The following is a 15,120-nucleotide window of genomic DNA, read 5'->3' as shown; positions in this document are numbered from 1 at the left end:
ACAGAATAACTGCATGAAGACTATTATGCCCATTTGGAACACATTGTTTTAAGACCACTGTAGTATTTTTTCTACCGGTTGGGTTTTGGATCAGCATACCTCAATATGCTGGCTGCACAATCATAGTAGATATGATCAGTAATTGCCAGAAACCAGTCATCAAACCTCGCAATTCTAATTAAAACACATATTCCAATATGGGGACGTACTTGGCATTATTCTAAAGAATGTAGGTAATTCAGTGTTATTTTTGGGGTAAGAGATTTGGCAGACTTCTTGCAACAAACTGAACCAATAATCAGGCAATCGCTTATGAAGCAGATATGCAACAAATGCCTGGATAAACTCCAGGCACCAAAGAATGTGGGTGTTTTGTTGCAGTGAAGGGAGCTGAAAGACTAGAAAGTTTTGTGTAAGTCACTTGGGGTCAACACCGCAGTGAAGGCCTAGAAGTAAGGTACTAATTAAAGAAATGTGAGGGTTTTTTTTTTTGGGGGGGGGGGGGGTCAGCTCTTACAACCAGTGCAAATGAATTGCTGTAAATTCATAACCAACACAAACTCACAGTCATCATTTTTTTTTTTTGCTAATGTTTCATATCGTATTAAGCAGATACAGGTGCAACAACTTAGTTTACAAACTTGCAGAAAAATTAAAATACATTTTTCGGCTAAAATGCTAGGGGCTTGGCATGTCACTGTGTCAGACACAAATTACCAAATCAGCTGTCGTGTAATGATTGGCAACTAGTAACTTGAAGAATAAACATTTACTCATCAGGTTTCTTGCTTTGTCAAGCTGACACGTCTCTGTGTTCTTGTTTACTGTTAATAACTGTAAGCAAAATAGAAGAAAGGCAGGCAGCTTGCCAAATCATCAACTTTTTAGTTCGTGAAACAGGATACAGCATCCTTATACACGCAAAACACGGTTTTATTTTCTTCTTTTAAATTCCATATTACGTCCCTAAATCGAATAATATGAACTTTACTTGCATCATGTTTGAGCTTCTTTGCAAAGCACATTACAACACACGAAAGCACAATTTTCTGATCTGAGCAAAGTGCAATTCCTTTCGTTTACCTACAGTACCCATATTAATTCATTTAACATCGTAACAAGAAACTCTAAACTTTTAACAAGCACTTTTTATCAGCCAGACACCACCAGTAAATAACTGGCATACGGTGTCGATTTTCCTTACACAATATAAACAGTATCATACAATAGTGCGAGTTGCTCAGTTACACAACGCTAAGCAATATATATACTATAGCACTAGCTCATTTGCAGTACGGAGAGGAATATAAAACCATTGCATACTGGAGCATTGTTTATCAGCAAGCAAAATGCATTTCTTGAAATCCAAAATGCAATCAGTATGAACAGAAGAATCATTTAACAATAAGTTATAAGCAAAAGTGAATATAAACTCACCCATCTAATACCCCAAACTCATTCTACTAGTACTTTGTAAAATGCCCTCTGTCACTTCCTGGTCCCATAGTAAATTACACGTGTCTCGCAAACATACATGGCTCCACCCCTTTTGACTTTAATTGGTTTATTTTGCAACCACCTCCCGCCTTACAGTAATTCCTGCTGCTGGTTGGATAAAAATATGAGCAATCATTCAAGTGAAACGGCTTCGTCAAGTGTTGCAGTATTTCTGGGCTTTTGTATGTGGCTGCAGTTAAAGACACGCAAGTGTTCCGGCTAGTATGATTTTCCCTTAAAGTGCAAATGTTATAACTTGCAAATTTAAAGATAATTGTGTTTTTTATTATTTTTATGCATACCAGGGAATGTATGCTTTAGTCTCGAATCATTCCCCAAATCCTTAGGCAAAATAAGTAACGTATTAAGGTATCTTTAGAAGTTGGTTGTTCTGACACCTTGGTTTTTTTTTCGCCTGGTCTATGTATAAACAGTTTGTAGACTTTTACTCTTTAATGAAAAATATAATTACTATACTTAGCCTAATATACATTTACTTTTTATTTTAGGGAAGATGTTGCTTTATTTGCGGGAAGCCTGTAAAACGGGGCTTGTAACAGAGGAACCAAACTCCTTTCATTTTGTAGAAACTACTGTTTTGTATGTTATCAATATACGTGGTGGCACGATGGCATTGTAAATAGACCTTGTAAATCCCAAGTGAGCCAGCTTGGCAGCCCTTACTCCATAGTCTTTCTCAGAAGTATGTATCCTTTGCTAGTGGGCTTCATTAAATCCCTGCCACAGATTTTCTTTTTATTTTTCTGAATTATATTAGAGTACACCATCGTTATTCTAGTTGAACTAAAATAAAATACATTTTTTTTACTAAAGTTATGGTGAGAAATTGGTCTGTGGAGGTTCATTGTTGATCTGGTTATTTTGTTACGCTTGGGATTCGAACCTACGGTCATTGGGTCGACGTTTTTTTTTCTGTTATTCTATCTGATCACAACATCTGTATGTGTTAGTATATATATATATATATATATATATATATATATATATATATACACACACACACACACACACACACACACACACACACACACACATTCTCATTCACATTTCTGCATCACCACATATGAACATGAACATGCAATCTAGTCATATAATGCTTCCCAATTTATCAAAAACTTAAGTCTGATACAACATTGTTACACTTTACATATACCATGAACCCAAAAGCAATGTTATCAGTCATAACTTAGCAGATTTCTCAGTTCCCTATTTAAATATTAACAGTTCATGTAGAAATGAAAATGCGAGACTTCCATCACATACAGTCCTGGCATGCATGTAACACAGAGCAAGAAAAGGGCATGTAAATTTACTTCTCAGTTTTTCACTATGAACACACCTCACATTTTTGTTGCTTTAAACCATTATTGTCCATTCAATGCAAGCTTTAATCTGCTGATAAATTCAGAAGGCAATAATTCCATTCCACTCTTTCTTCAATTCTTTCCTCCGTTTTAATATGTAACTCCATATCTGTTATGTTTCTAGTGACTATCCACTGACAGATCAAATCCATTCTTCATTGAATAGCATCCAAAAATGATCATATTTACAAAGTTTTGTATTTTAGTTCCATACTTTACAGTATAAAGGTTCTTTATAGGAACACTATGACAAAAATCCTAATTTTAAACTTGTCAGGAATATATATATTTTTGCAAATCTATTTTACTTATTTTCTTGATCTACAGTATCTGTCACATCACCAGTAGTTGGTTCATATTTAAATTTTGTCTTTGTTATTGTTTTCTTATCACCTGTCATAATACCTGTCTGATTTTTGTTAAATCTGCTTGTCATACTCCAGAAATATGTGACTTACTATGTAAGCATTACTGCTTTCCTATTCACTTCATCCAATAATCAATGCATATCTAATCTATGTATTTAACATCTGGCAAGACCAAAAAATATGCTTCCTTGCCTCATGTGTACCTCAGTCATACCCTTAGCATGTTGGATTCACCTGAGGGAACATCTATTGCAGCCTTGCCAGTGCACAGAAATATTTGTGTAAACAGTTCCAGGCTGACATTCCAAATGTCCTGGAGTTTGTAGCATATCTTGACAAATGACATGCATAACTCCAGCTTTTATCATCTAGTTCCTCTTCTATGTCTTTGATCGAACTTTGCTTTATTTTATTTACCTCTGCTATAATTCTTAACACTCCAGATGCCTTACTTGCAAGACTTTTAGTAATCAGTAGCTTACCCCTTTTCTCCATTAATAATGAAATTAGTGTGGATGGTGCTGTTACTCAGTAGGTCATTTAATCCCAGTATTTATATTTACTTAACATCCCTTCCAGTTCTAATCTGAAGAAATTATTTAAGTCAGTTTTTGTCTGATTTGACTCCAGGTGCCCCCCATATAGCTCCTTCTCTCATCTGCTCCCAGTACAGTCGATTAGTTGTTCTGCCCTTCTCTTAACCTGAAATCCCGTTTACCAAGGATACCTGCATTATTATATATACTTTAGATAAGACACACATTTATTTAAGGCTTTTGGTTCTTAAAATAGAGTATCTGTTTGGAGGTCTCAGAACTTGCTTCAAAACACAAGAGTACTGATCCATCCTCCAGTAATATGGCCAAAGAGATAATCTTCCAAGCTCCTTCATCTTTTACCCTTTAAATATAGTCAAACATTTTCATTTAGCAATATAAACCATAACATGCATTATATACATATATCTTGACTTGATTTAGAATTAAATGTACGTGACCAGTCTTCCAAACCACCTGCTTGTTTGCTGACCACTACATTTACCTATGGTGTTCTGCCATTGCAGTTAAAATCTATAATCATATTTTGATTTTAAGAAGTGGCCCAGAGACTACAATTTATAAAGCATAGCATGCAACACAAAAATTGTAATTTTTTTTTCCTCCGGTCTAATTTCAATCCTACTTTTTACACACATTCTAAAGTTAGAGTTTAGCATTTTCATAAGCCCCTGTTTTGGTATGTTAAACGAGTTTTGTACTGACTCAGCCAGCTAAATTTCCAGGTACTTGGTATAGAAATCTTCCCACTGAAACCCATACTATTGTCTTAATGTTTGCATTAGCACATAATTCATGACTACTTCTTGAGTTTTGGTTTTAGATGTACTAAGAGTACTAAACTTCTCCATGTTAAAAAACTAGACACATGTAACTGACTTATACCTGTGGTTAAGTATAGATATCAGACTAAAGAAGGATGACAGATGTGGATCTTTACCTTCCTTAGGCAAAGCTGCTAAGACAGCTTGCATCCATGATTAGGGTATCAGTTTTGTGTTAAGAACTTCATTAAAGATGCCCACCAAATAGGGAACCACTTTATTTTTGATATGTCACCAAATTTCTAATGGAAAACCTCCAATGGGATTCACTCTGTAAATATTGTGATATTTTATGAGGAATTAACTTTACAACATATTTTCTACTATCAGGCAATTAAGTAAGTAATGTAAAAAGAAGCATTGGCTTCAGTAACCTAACATAAACATGTTTTATTTAAGGCACAAAGAACCAAATGAAAATAATGCTGCTTTTACAGGTGAAATTAAAATGAATCACTGTTCTCAGTTTGGTATTTATAACAGCTGTACTTTTGTGGTTAAAGCATCTTGTCTTCTATATCTCCCATGCCTCCACAACATATAACCACCTTTTCTTCTAGAGACTTGCCTCAGGCTCTTTTCTCTAACAAGTACTTTTTATAATTGTAGGACAACCTTCCTTAGTTACTAGTATTTCTTTTACTTCCTGTTTTCTTTTCCAGTTCCTCAAACAGTCACATGGCCCTCCATCCAAAATGTATCTATTATTTCTTTTTACAAATTTCTTTATCCCCTTGAGTTCTCCATTACTAGATAATAAATGGAAAAGTTCAAATACTGTAATGAATTAAAAGGAAAACTAACTTACAAGTTACACTTTAAGAGGTCATGATCAGATATTATTATTACTGGATGATCAGATATCTATATTGGATGATCAGATATCACTACTGGATGCGCAGAAACTATTACTATGAAATGCACTTACTAGTTTGAGATACATAATTTATCAGTCCTTAATCTTGACATATAGTTCTTTGAGTAATAGATTTGATCTAGGATTCATGCACTAATGAGGAGGCATCTGTCAGTAACATTTCCTTTGTCTAAAACCCTACACGTTTCCCTAACTTGTCAATCTGAAATTTGTTATGCCTCCACATACATCTTCAATGCTTGTGACTATATCCCAGTCTCTCATATATATATATATATATATAATTAGTTACCAGTTCCTGGATATCAACCAACATTTTCATGATCTTTCTAAACTCCCTTTGTTAAATACCCATTGGGAAATACACACTGACAATGGTAAACATGGTTAGAGGAATCCTTTAATTCCTACATAACAATCATAGTTTTGTCTATGGGTGTTTCTTCTGTTGTAACTCAACACATTCCTCACACAAGAAAAGACTATCCCACAAACCTAGCATCTTGAAAAGAAGGCACTACACCGATCATCCAAATATAAAGATTAGTGTTTTATGATCATTTTTATCCGTGAATTTTCTATGTAATGCCACAGGTCAAGGACATTAATGCTTCAGATGTTAATTTTCTGCTTTTTTCATGTGATTCCATATCCTGTGTGAGCAATCTCACTCAACTCCTACAGTAAAATAACCCTTTTCAACCTTAATGTTAGAGACACTAAATATTTTGCATAATGGCAGACCACCTGTTTTTTTTTTTTTTGTTTGTTTTGTTTTGTTTTGTTTTACTGGGAATGTTTTCCCTGTAACCACATATTTTACCTAGTTGAGAGAATTAATCTTGAATGTATAAGTTTCATACAACCAAATCTATATACAAATTAGCACAAACAGAATTATGCTTAGCAGCCTTCTTACTTTTATTCTGTTACTTAGGGCCCATGACTAGTAATGACTCACTCCATAACTACCCTCATCTGCCCAGCACACAGACAACTCAATACCTCAGTACCTGTATCATTATCATCTGATATCTGCCAGGTACCCACATTCCTCCACCTCCATGCCAGTCTTGATTTCTCTCTGTTAAATATATTGGCTTCAATGTTCAGTGCTGACCTAACAGATATGTACTGAAACAGCTTGCATGTAGCCACCAGTAGCATTTTACCATCACAAATTAATGGCCATTCAAAAACCTGTATTATAGCATTTAGATCATTCATAACAATTGTAATTGTAGTAACTAGAGGCAGCAGGCTCCACAGTCTCCTTATAAAACAAATGTTTTTACTGTAACAAACTTAAAGGCAGGCAAACTTGTAAAAATTTGAACCAAAAATATAGTAACAAGTTGAACCTACATAGCTTTTATAAGATGTAATAACTTGTGTTATGCAGTATTTGATGACATAACCACTCCCGCAGAACTATTTTAGCTATACAAAACAGTTAACATAAAGTCCTTTCACCAGATCTCACCCTGCTGGGCAGTAATAGCTCTAGAAACTAAATGAGGAAAGTCATACAAAGCTGCATTTGCTAGACCTCCTGCCTTAGAAACAGTAATTATTATTTTGGTTTCATGCCTTTCAGATACGTAATCAGTAGTTGGAGTGCACAAATTAAACGTTTCTATAAGTGGCGTTTGTGGTGTATGAAATAAAAAGTTGCTGATACATAAAGTCAAGTATTTGGCACTCCACTATGGCTTTTGTCAAGCAACAAACACTGGCAAACAAGTCTTTGAGTAAAAAGTCTGTCAAGCAATACCTTAATTAGTTGTGTGTGCACCAATGTCTCTGGATCACAATTTCTTCAGAGAAAATATGGTTGAAGGTATCAACTACCAGTTGGCAGCTCCAGAACTCAGGACCAAGACTCTGTGTCTTAAAATTGACCGATGTAGCCTGAGTATTGATAACTTCACAAGGAAAACCTCCAGGCTTCTCTAGACTCTTGAATGTCTGCCTAGTTGTCAATGAACCTTCATTATATAGGCACTTACCTCCAGCTGCCTCTCTCTACTTGAGAGCTCAGGTAAACTCTTAAGTTAACCAGCTTTAACTCCTTGTTTCTGCCTCACCCACTGATAGAAATTTCTCTTTTGCATGGATATTTCACATGCCCTGCTCTAAATAATGTGCCTACGAATTCTGCCCATGCCAGTCGGTAGTGTCTGCTGGGCAATTTCCAGTGGCTCTATTATGCTGTTTCACAATAAAATTGTCCATTCACGGCTCATATAATCTCCAGAGTTGCATGAAAAATATGCAGTAATATTCTTATTAGCTTCACTTTTAAAAAATACTAGTTTATTCTAAAGAATCAGCTAAACTTATGACTGTAGATAAGGTAGCAAGAGAGAGAAAGGGGGAGAGAAGCAAGGGATAGAACAAACCCACTAATTTAATTTAATCACTGTGTTACATTTTATTCACATTAGCTGTTTGTGAACCTTAATACATCCAGCAAGTAATTATAAAACAAGGCCAAAAGGTCATGGCCTTTCAGTCTCATGCCATAAAGGAAATGGGCTACTACCTTTTAACTATCACATTTAATATTCTTACATGGGATGTAAACACAGCTCAGCTGTAGCACAAAAACTATCCTTTGTTGCCTCTTATGTGCCTGGTTATCATATACTGAAGATTCCCACAATATAATTCTTATTATATTACTAGAGAATTCATTAAAATTGAAATAAGCTAAATAGAACCATGGATAAACTAAACAGAAACATGGAAAAGCCAGATGTAAACAAACTAAAACGCAAAAATAAAAAAGACTGAAAATCAGCACAAAACAATTGATTATTGAGGGCTATCATCCAACACTTGCTTCAGGACTTCATCTGAATAAATCATACAACCAAGCCAACAGTTTGATATAATAAGAACAATCAAAAGGGATATAACATTACAAACTATCAGACTTCGTTTTCAGAAATGGATCAACACAAATGCAATCATCCAATCTTAGCACACCACCAGAATTTAATCTAATTTGCCATAACATTTTTTTTTAATACAAAGAGCATTCTTCCACTAACACCCCCAATATCTATAACCATCTTTTCCAAAATCAAGAATTCAAATTTCCTAAAATCCATGCAAATGTAAGAATGTTTCTATAATGAGTTGTTTTGATTGCCGTTTCTAATACTGAGCACACCTTCATAAATATGTTGTTGCAGTCATCTCTCCATTTTCCATACATAATAAGCTCAACATTATGTTGAGACTGCAACATAAATTTCCGCAGCAGTAGTACAAATAAATCTGCTAGGACAAGTTATTGTTATAGCTTAATCATAAATAATTCATAACATGACATGTTCTATATCACCCCCCCCCCCCACCGATTTGCACCTTGAACATCCATTTTTGCCAATACAGTGTTATGCTATTGGGAATAACTATGTACATAATTGTGCTTTTAAGCCTTTCTTAAAATTATATCTGAGATTTTGAGCAACAATTTTATTCTACAGACTGGTTATCAGACCAGTCTGAATAGCTTTTTTGAATCCATCCATCCATCCATCCATCCATCCATCCATCCATCCATCCATCCTTCCTTCCTTCCTTCCTTCCATCCACAAACCCTTTTTTCCTATTTTTATACATGGAGTCCGGGTGTCACTTTAACAGTGACACACCTCTAGAGCCAAATTTCACACTGCCAAGTGGTTAGTCCTCCCAAGGCTGTTCTTCTATAACACACACACACACACACACACACACACACACACACACACACACACACACACACACACACACTCAAAGCCATGGCAAATTTAGAGTATCCAATCCACCTACTAAATGTCTTTGGAATATGGGAGTAAACCAGAGCACCCAAAAGAAGCCCATGTGAACACAGGAAGGACATGCAGACTTCTACACATAAGGCACCTCAGGTGAGAATCATGTTTACAGAATACTTCTGAATTTCTAAAGTTCTCCATTTTGTTTGATTTTTATTTTTTCTGCACTGTTTGACCTTGCTGTGTATCAGTTATCAGCCCCCTCCATGGCCAGTCAGCTAATTTATTCCCCATCACTGAGGTGAGGCAAGTGTTGACCGGGAATTGCCATTATTCAGTCAGCCCTGGTGCAACCAGAAACAGTTTTAACTCTTTATTTACTTTCTGTCAATAGGATTATGTAATAACCTTCTTTGTTTTAGTACCATCCAGCCTATTATATGTCATTAATAAACAAAAGTTCTGCTTCCATGGAGAGGAAAAATACATAAAGTTTTTTTTGTTTCTTATTTAAAGTAACAAGGTAATAGCACAGATCCAGTCAAGTCCTTTGCTACAATCATGTAAAACCATCTCCTCAGTATAAACACGTTATTTAAACTAAAAAGATCACTTTACATGTGAAGAACTGTTGGACTCAAATACTGTATTTGTTTTGTGCATCACATAATTCTCTCTCTTTCAAGGTAATATATCAACGTTTGTCTCTCATGCTAGTGACTAAACTGGAGCTAGTGAAGAGTCTCTCAGAATATCTGGCTATACCTCTCTACACAGGCCTTCATTTACTAAGTCAGTAACAAAAATAGAATTTTTAACTATTGTCCCTGCTGCTGGACATTATCCCATCTGCAAGGACACTACCAGTCTTAAAATTTTAAGAAACTTTTAAAAGAATATCTAATGTAGGAAAGTAGGTGAGACTGTTTTTTCTCAACCTGGCTAAAATGAAACAAATTCACACCATTTCTTACAAATATGTCATGTGGAAGTTATGTATTCTCATCTGGTCACTGTGTGACAATTACACATTTGGGTGAATTGGTATATAAGATCTAGCTGACTGAAAATGAATTTTACTATACTTATTTCTGGATAACGATCTAATGTATTGACTACTTCCAATGTTCCAAATTGTACTGTGTTGGATGTCTAATTTATCATTAACTATCTGCTGCCGTTGTTTAATGCATTTCATGCTTAGAATGTGTACCAGTAATAGGAAACTAAGAGTATTACTAAGAAATATGTTTTGCATGTCTGATTAATATAGTGTCTCTATTTGTGTTAGTTGTTGATTGTACCTTTATGTATTCTAGATGTTCATCGTGGTTCACTGTTGCAGCCATTACTGTAGGGTTCTTCCTGCTGGCAGCAGCCCTCGATTGGCCAGAGTCCCAAAGACTGGATCCGACGTCGGCTGAGGTCGCTCCTTCCCTGACGTCAGCGCGCCAGGGGTATAAAGGCCTCAGCCGGCGCCATTTCCCTCAGTCTTTCTTGCTGCGCGGTGCCTGTAGCAAAGCAGTTCGTAAGTGCTGGTCGGCCGACTCCTGTTCACTTTGGTGATTTGTCTGAAGACTTCTTCTGCCTAAAGCTAAGTACCCCATTGGGGAAACTTCTTTCTTGCTCCAGTCCGATGTCAGAAAAAGTTAATAATTGTATTTCTTGTGGGAAGCAAATACCTCATAAGGATTTTCATTCATACTGTATTCCTTGCCTAGGCCCTGACCATGACGTAGCTAGTTGTAGGTTTTGTGCTAGATTTAACCAACGAACTATTAAGCGCAGGTACGATTTTGCCTTCCATTAATTTGGAAGAAGATTTAATTACAATATGTCATCGGATTCCTTTCTGGCTGGTGCTCACAAATGGTGCAAAGATAAAGACAGGCCCCCGAGGTCCAAAACGGACAACATTTCTTTATTAGAGCCAGTTGCCGGTTCGTCGGTCGTCAGTGAGGTGCTTTCGCAGCCCCTGTCATCCGCCACTTTTGAACTGCTCGCCTGTACTGACTCCCATGAGGAGCCGATGGGGCCTTCTGTATTTCAAGGGACTGGACCTTCGGATAATGCCCCCCAGATGATGGGTCCGGAGCCGCTGTGCAGGCACCGGCTTCTGAGGGGGTTTTCAGGCCTTCACAGCTTCATGTTAAAATGGCTTCAGTGTTACAGTCAAAGACAAAGACAAAGACAAAGGCCCTGACAAAGTCAAAGAGACAAGCACAGGCCTCTTCAGTTCAAGGCCCTAGACCTCATGGACAGATGCTTAAAATGGCCGAAGACCTACTAACTATGATCAGGGGTTCCCATCCCCCTCCTGCCAAAAGGCCTAGGCAAGAGCCAGATTATGATTCATCAGATCAGTTTTCAATTTCTTCTGCTTCTTCCTCTCAGCAGGACTATTCCTTCCCTCCTTATGAGGATTCTGATGCTGAAGAATCCCTTCCTTCAGCTTCCCCTCCTGTAGATTATTCTTTTGGGGAAACCTTGCATGACATGAGAGGGCATTTCCACTAGGAAGGGCAGGAATACTCTGATTCCAAGAGAAGGCTTAGAGATTTTCTTCTTCTTCCCCAGCATAGGCCCCTGGCTATCCCCCCTGTCTTGGACATTGTGAATGATGATTTTACAGAGTCTACTCTCTCTCTTTATTCCTTTCCTCCTGCTCCTGTCAAACCGGATAGGTATTATAGGGTTCTGGATTCTCACAAATCCCTTTTTAAAAATCCTTCAGCTGATCCAGAAACTATTTCACAGGGCCCTAAAGGTGTTAAAGCGGCCTCTGCTAAGAACCCTATTCCCTCTGACAGGGAATCCAGAGCCTTGGAAAGATGGGGCAAAAAAGTCTATACTTCCGCTACTTTGTCTATTAGAGCTTTGAATTGTCAATTTCATATGTTGAAATACCAGCAGTACCTTTTGTCTGTGTTGAAGCAAAATATATCAGCTGTTTCTGGTTATGCTGAAGATAAGGAGCTACAGGATTTATTACATGCTATTGAGCAGGTGAGTAAACATACCCTTCACTGTGGTTTTGATTCTTTGGAGGCTTCTTGCAGGGCTGCAGCTTCTGGCACAGTTATTAGAAGGCATGCTTGGTTAAGGGAGCAAAGTTTGCCAGATCAGGTTAAAGCAAAACTGTTGGATGCCCCTCTGCAGCAAAATGTTTTGTTTGGGGCCAAGGCCGAGGAGGTATTAAAGAAAATGGAAGACAAGGCCAAATCTATGCAGACAGTTAAAGATTTTTTACAGGTGCAACCTCCTAGATTTAGCAGGAACTGGCCAGCTAAGCCGTGGTCCTTTCCGACCTCAGACAGGCCCCAGAGAGGTAGATACAGGCATTCCAGAGGTAGAGGGCAGGCATAGACCTCTTTCAGACCCAGGCAGTGGAGTGCTCCCTCTCCCAAGGGTGGAGAAGATAGGTCACAACTTTACAGGAAACAGTCTTTATGACTCTCCCTTATTAGCTCCAGGGGCTCCTCCCCTGGAAGTGCCTTTGGGAGGAAAAATCTCTCTTTTCCATCACAATTGGAGCCACATAACCCAAGACAAATGGGTTCTGGACATAGTTTTAAGAGGTTACAAGTTTCATTTCCATACCTTGCCAAAACCAAACGGATGGCCAGATCTGCCAAAACATCAATGAGCAGAGGCTCAGAAGCAAGTTCAGTCCCTCATGGCTATGAGGGCCATTGTATTGGTACCAAACATAGAAATAGGGCAATGTTTTTATTCAAGGCTTTTCCTGGTTCCCAGGAAGGAAAACACATGGAGACCAATCCTGGGCCTCTCAGTACTAAACACTTTTCTGGACATTCCAAAATTCAAAATGCTCACTCTGCAGCAGCTGCTGCCCATGTTGAGCAAGAATGCTTGGATGGTGACTTTGGACTTAAAAGAAGTTTACCTACATATTCCTATAAGGCAGGAATGCAGAAGGTACCTCAGATTCAAAGCGGGCTCAAAACATTACCAGTTCTCTGTGCTGCCCTTTGGCTTATCAACTGTGCCCAGGGTCTTTACCAAGTGCCTGGCTCCAGTAATGGCATTTTGCAGACAGAAGGGAATTCAAATATACCCTTATCTGGATGATTGTCTCATTCAAGCAGACAACAAGGAGACTTTATGTCAGCATCTGGTTTTTGTGCAACATCTTCTCAAGTGTCTAGGGTTTACAGTGAACCTAAAGAAATCAAACCTGGTACCCACTCAACAGATTACTTTCCTGGGTGCTCTTTTGAGCACTACAACCCAGATGTCTTACTTGACACCAGACAAAAAACTGCAACTGGCTTCCTCTTTCAAAAACCTGGCTGCAAAGAATCAGCTAACTGCAAGAAAAATTTTGCAGGCTTTGGGTTACATGGCATCCTGCATTCTGCAAATACCATATGCAAGACTGCATATGAAGAAAATACAGTGGTACCTCAAGAGTGTATGGTCTCAGCATTGTCACAGTTTGGAAACAGTGATCACGATTCTGCCTTGCCTCCAGCGGGAATTTCTTTGGTGGGCCAAGGCCTGTCTCCAGAACAAGGGAAAGCCTTTCTGTCCCACTCCAGCCAATCAAGTGACAATGACAGATGCTTTGGACTATGCATGGGGAGCCCACATGCAAGGGAAATGTCTTCAGGGTGCCTGGACAGAGGACCAAATGCACCTGCACATAAATTTGAAGGAAATGCTAGCTGTACAGAATGCTTTGACAGCTTTCAAGGATCTCATTCTACCAGGACAATTACTGGTAAAGACAGACAACACTACAGTGATGTGGTACATAAACAAGCAGGGAGGCTCCCATTCTTACCCCCTGTGTAGACTGGCCATGACTCTGTGGAACACAGCACTGGCCTACAAGGTGGATTTACAAGCACAATTTCTGCCAGGAAAGGACAACTCTCTGGCAGACAGTCTAAACAGAAATCTCTCAGATCCGCACGAATGGATGTTGGATGTTCAGGTATTCAGGATGATAACAGAGGCATGGGGGTGCTCGGACATAGATCTCTTTGCATCTCCCCTCAACCACCAGCTTCAAACGTTCTGCATGAGGACCTACCACGAACGGGCCTGGAAAGTGGATGCTCTTTCATTCAGTTGGAAAAACCTCTCAGTGTATGCCTTTCCCCCATTGCCTCTTCTACCAAGGGTACTTCTGAGGATCAAACAGGACAAACCAAATATGATTCTTCTAGCCCCCAACTGTCCTCGGCAATTCTGGTATTCAACCCTGATGAACTTGGCTCAGGGTCCACCCTGGATTCTACCACAAATTCCACATCTACTGTCTCAACAAGACGGCCGGATCCTGCACAGTCATGTCAAAATGTTGAATCTAGCGGCCTGGCGGATCCAGGGGCTATAAGCAATTCTACCCTTACCAAACAGGTAATGGATGTTATTCTTGAGGCTAGAAGGCCCAGCACCAGGAAATCTTATGCAGGAAAATGGAAAAGATTTTGCATCTGGAATCAGGCCCAGGGTTTTGATACTACAGTTCCAAACATCCCTCTGATTTTAAAATACCTAACAGAGATGTTGCATAAGGGCCTATCTTTTTCATCTATCAAAATTCATGCCTCAGCTATTTCTGCACAATACAATACGGATCCCCCTCTTTTTTCTCATCCATTACTTAAACAATATCTCAGGGGGGCAAAGAATATTAGGCCCCCTAGAAGTACTCCAGTTCCTGCTTGGGATCTCAACTATGTTTTGGAAAAACTTACTCTGCCCCCTTTTGAGCCTGCGGCTACCACAGATTTAAAGTTTTTATCTTGGAAAACTGCCCTTCTTTTAGCAATAACCTCTGCCAGAAGGGTCTCGGAATTACAAGCACTCA

At 38.4% G+C, this 15,120-nt stretch overlaps 1 protein-coding gene across 2 annotated transcripts in view; it reads right to left on the bottom strand.

Annotated features, from left to right (window-relative positions):
• The window catches only part of SLC39A11 (solute carrier family 39 member 11), a 4,193,139-nt gene extending 4,191,620 nt beyond the window's left edge, over positions 1 to 1,519 (bottom strand). For both annotated transcript variants that reach the window (XM_044085146.1, XM_044085147.1), the window contains exon 1: positions 1,438 to 1,519. The gene's annotated coding sequence lies outside the window, so the exon portion shown is untranslated. The remainder of the gene's footprint in view (positions 1 to 1,437) is intronic.
• Positions 1,520 to 15,120: the final 13,601 nt, after the last annotated feature.

Source organism: Protopterus annectens, chromosome 10.part0 (assembly GCF_019279795.1).
Source record: "Protopterus annectens isolate FY-2018-M chromosome 10.part0, PAN1.0, whole genome shotgun sequence".
NCBI lineage: Eukaryota > Metazoa > Chordata > Ceratodontiformes > Protopteridae > Protopterus > Protopterus annectens.
This window is presented reverse-complemented; position numbering and strand designations above follow the sequence as displayed.